Raw genomic sequence first — 4831 nt, 5'->3', positions numbered from 1 at the left:
GACCATGGGTCTCCATATCATTACAGTGTGTCTGTGGTTTATCATCCAAGTATTACTATATTTGGACACTTTGTTACCCTCATTAGAGATAACCCCACATTGTTGTTAGAGGTATAAGATGGTGTACCAGCATGCCAGAAATAATGGCAGATCTACAAGCTCATAATGCCTTGAAGCAAGATGCCTTGTTAGTTGGTAGATTGGCTTTTTTTTGGTGTGGGACACCTTCAGATGGAATAGTCTGTATAAACATATATCAATAGGATTATATATGCCTGTGGACATTTCTGAATTCAAACATCTATTTGGACTGATATGACTTGCTGTACCAAACATAATATTCAACAAACAGGAGGCAGCTATGCACACTATAACATATGATTAATACAATGCAATAACATAACATATATTTGCCTTGTTATATTGTTACCAAGTTAGAGCAGTGGTTTTCAAACAGTGGTCCGGGGACCACTAGTGGTCCTTGAGGGGATTCTAGGTGGTCCCCAGCTATAAATGATGGAAAGTTTGTGACCAAATGGACCCTTCTAGATCTTTAACTCTTGAGTGTAAAATCAAACCAAATGGACCTGCTCATGTTACACTCTGAAGAGTTAAATTGTTAAACATTACGCATTACGTGATTTACAAGAAGTCTATATATGCAATCAGATAATGTAAAATAATTGTTATTTTGATCAATGTTTTCCTGCTTATACCTCTCCTAATGGTACCAACATCAATACAGCATGGAATTGTGGACAAAAGTCCAACGATGACAAAATATCCCTCGTTTTGGGTCTGAGAGGCTAAATGTCATCAAATGGTGGTCCGTGGCTCAAATGCTGAATGAATAATGGACCTTGATATGAAAAAGGTTAAAAACCACCGGTTTAGAACAGTCTCAAGACTTTCGAACATGGTGCATCATTTCATTATTTGCAAACAGTAAAATCTTCAGCGTTAATTCAACTCTATAAGTGTTCATTTGGCTTACATTTTAACACCCTCAGAGTGAAACGTGCACTCAGGATTGGCACGTTGCTGCTTTGTTCCAAACCAACAATGGAAAGAATTCACGGTAGTGATTAGTTTTAGAAATTTCTTCGTTTTTCGTTAGAATATTTCTTCAGATATTCGCCAGCGCCTTGCGATGGTCTGGAGGGCTCATGCGCAGCATAATGTAAAATATTAGACATGGCCGCTCTGAGCCTTTCATCTCCACTGGAATTGTTGTGTGCATCAAAGAGACCGAGATTGGCAGGATTAATACAGTGGGCGAGTGATGACATAGTGAAGAGAGAGAGAGGGAGATATTGGGTGAGAATGAAAGAGAGAGAGAGAGAGGGAGGGAGGGGTGGTGGGTGGTGGGGGGAAGAGATTGTGAATGAGAAATACTGGGGAAAAGGGCGGTGAGAGAATGTACACAGTGAAATCCTTGGCGTCAATTTATCCATTTGGTAAGTCTGAGAGTCTACAAACAGAAGCCAATGGTCCCTGCGCGGGTCCATTTGGTCCCATTTATACACCCTCATATAGGTTACATTAAGGCCTCTGCATTTTACAGTGTAGAGGTGTGTGTGTGTGTGTGGGGGACGGGACGGGACGGACACACACACACACACACACACACACACACACACACACACACACACACACACACACAAAAGTGATGGGGAAGAGAGTTAACGAGAGGGAGAGCATTAATTGTTCACATTGTGCAGGGGGTCTCCTCTGAGTGCGGCTCTCGAGGTCTCAGGGTGTCACCCCCTTTCCACAGAGCCGCTGTGATCTGAGCCAGCTCTCAGGCCTCCTGTATTCCAATGCAATTAGGCAGCTCAAAGGCCTGTTTAAAGCTGCACCCCCTCAGCAAGCACAGCCCCAGTGGGTCCACTCCATTGTGACTCCATTGGTTGCATTCTGCTCCGTTGTCCCCCCTCTTTTTTGAGGGGGGGGGGGGTGAAGAGACCACCCCAATGAGCAGAAAAAGGGAGGATTAATACCTCTGCTTTCTATACGGTGAGTCGCTCCCCCCTCTCTGTGCTTCGCGACTGTAAGATAGCCAATCTACAAGCTCACCACGTGTTGCGGGTGTGACGCGGCGTGAGCTTGTAGATTGGCTATAATTTCCGGTTGTGAGACACCGGCCTATGACCAAAGTATCAGGGTTACTCTCTCTATGGCTCTGTACTTACAACAGAGGCTGCATGGAGGATGTCCTATCAACCTTACATGGTGAATTAGCTAACCTTTTCTCAGGTGTTTTGTTTTTTTTAAGACACAGAACGTGGAATTTATGGTTTGGAGGTCATGGGGGAGTATAATTCATGTGATGAATCTGCTTTCAGGTCAGGTTTAGTTATACTGTATCACCTTCGCTTTTATTCTTCCGTTATTAGCAGAGTCATACTGTATATTCCAACAAGTGTGCAGCATTGCTAGCTAGCTCATCTTCGTTGGCACCACCATTGCAGCCACAGTCCCCGCCGTATGCTATGGTAAAAAAAAGAAAAGAGAAGCATTGCGATAGCACAGATCTTTTGGCCAGCTTTCAACATGTCTCATTCCCCCCCAGAAAGCATTTAAAGCAGATTACCAACCTACCCCCCTCCTCCACCCCCCAGCCACCATAAGAGAAAAGAAAACTGGCACAAAACACCTGCAATACTACTCAATGGCATCAACAGATTAACGTGGTAATCCACACAACCAGGTCTTTGATTTGTGCTTTGGCAAGCAATAATGCCAAGCATAATGTCTGCTATTATTTCATACTGTCCCTGCACACGAAAAAGCTGGCAGAAGACATTCCCATTAGAAATCTCTTCTTTTATTATTTTCTCTCCCTCTTGTCGGATGGGCTTTGATAGGGATTTTAAACACATGGTGGTTAGGGTGGTTCCCTGCCGGCTTGTCCGGAATCGACATGGTTTGCTCGATAGCGCATGTGTTGTTGTGGAGGCAGAAGGGAAGGAACCGAACCGCACACAACCTTCTCAACTTCTGGAAGGACGTTTCTAAATGGCACGGATGTATAGAGATTCCATATGTCCCCCAACTCCCCCTCTCCTTTCTGCATAAGGACGTGCATACAGTGTGTGTGTGTGTGTGTGTGTGTGTGCGTGTGCATGTCTGTGTGCGTGTGCATGTCTGTGTGAACGTATACGCCCCATGCATGAGCGTGCCTTTTTTCCTGAGATCTCGTGGTCCCATCGCTCATGTGCGGCTCGATTAGCCCCACGTGCCTCGTTCGTCAGACGCGGAGGCAGAGCAGATGGCAGGAGACGCACCGTGTTACCATGGTACAGCACTATGTAACACTATTCTAATTGAAACATCAATATTGCCCTGTCAATACACCAGCGCTACTTCACAAAACACCGCTACAGTACCTCGCTGGCCTGCACTTAACTGTATAGGAAAGATAGGATCACACTGCGCTCTACTGCTAAAAGGACCCTTTTAACGTGTAGAAGGATCAGGGGTGTTTGAAAGATGCCGACATCTCCTTCATGTTTGTACAAGGGGAGGGGGGGGAAAAGGGTTGAATCTGTATAGGAAGGACCAAAAAAAGTCACCTTCGGTGACATTACGTGTGAGGTTGTTCATCAAAAATAATATCAGTCAGTTTATATTTGTACAGTGATAATCGTCATGAAGAAATAAGGAGAGACTTTTCCACTTTCAGTGTCTCCGATGTGGCACATCTTTTAATGAATTGATAGAAGGTTGAGGGAGCTCACCAGGCTGTGATCAGTAATTTGACGTTATCTGAAATTCATTGGAGGACAGAGAAGAAATTAGGCGGCTAGAAATTAATTTGTTGTTTGTCCAACTCAATGAGGAGTGACACAGGCCTTTTAATGAATGGGTAATCCATTTCTTACTGCGCTGAGCTGCAGGATTCACCCTTCGGTGAAGTGGAAAAAGACAAACATATTTCTGCCACTAACCTTTGCAACTTGGTAAGGCAAACAGAGAGCATGGGAGCTGGGTGTGGAGAGCTGTTCCTGGAACAATTTGTTTTTAAGTACAGTTTCCCTCTCTCTCTCTGTGTGTGTGAGACTTGTGAGACGTGTGTGTGTGTGTGTGTGTGTGTGTGTGTGTGTGTGTGTGTGTGTGTGTGTGTGTGTGTGTGTGTGTGTGTGTGTGTGTGTGTGTGTGTGTGTGTGTGTGTGTGCGTGCGTGCGTGCGTGCGTGCGTGCGTGCGAGTTAAAGTGAAGTGTGAGAGACAGATGAAAGGCTGAGAGAGAGAGAAAGAGAGTGAGGGGGGGGGAAGGAGGGTTAAAAACCGCCTTTTAAAATTCCGTTTTAAAATCATAGAAAATAATGTACCTTCTCTCACTTTCTGACAACACCACAAGACCACAGGGGGCGAGGCACTTGATTCACTATGAAATGGTTTGACATATGCTGCAGTAAATAACAAAGCAACGAGTCCCTATTTCTGACCATGTCTCACATTTTGTTGTTAAAACATTTAACTTCCTTTGCCCTGTATACCATTCAGTCCCCCATCTGTCAGTGCTATGTGCCTCGGTCTCTCTTCAAGTGCCTGTTCTTCTGCATGTCCTGCACGGTGGTGACGTCTGGTAGACTCCATGGTGATATAGCCTGGCTGGAACCCACTGGCTCTATGGGTGTTTTTCATACTGTTAGATCCCCCACTCTGTCTGTCCGCAAAGAGAGACAGTGGGATATATAGGGTCATATTATATGCAGTGCACACCGGTGTTGTTTTTGGCAGCAAATTTTGATTTTAGTTTTAGTCTCTTGAATATAGTTTTCATTTAGTTTTAGTCTCATTTTAGTCACCTGGAATGTTTTAGTGTTA

This window comes from Protomyctophum parallelum (assembly GCF_964188405.1).
Source record: "Protomyctophum parallelum genome assembly, chromosome: 3".
Taxonomy (NCBI): Eukaryota; Metazoa; Chordata; class Actinopteri; order Myctophiformes; family Myctophidae; genus Protomyctophum; species Protomyctophum parallelum.
Note: the sequence above shows the minus strand (reverse complement) of the source record.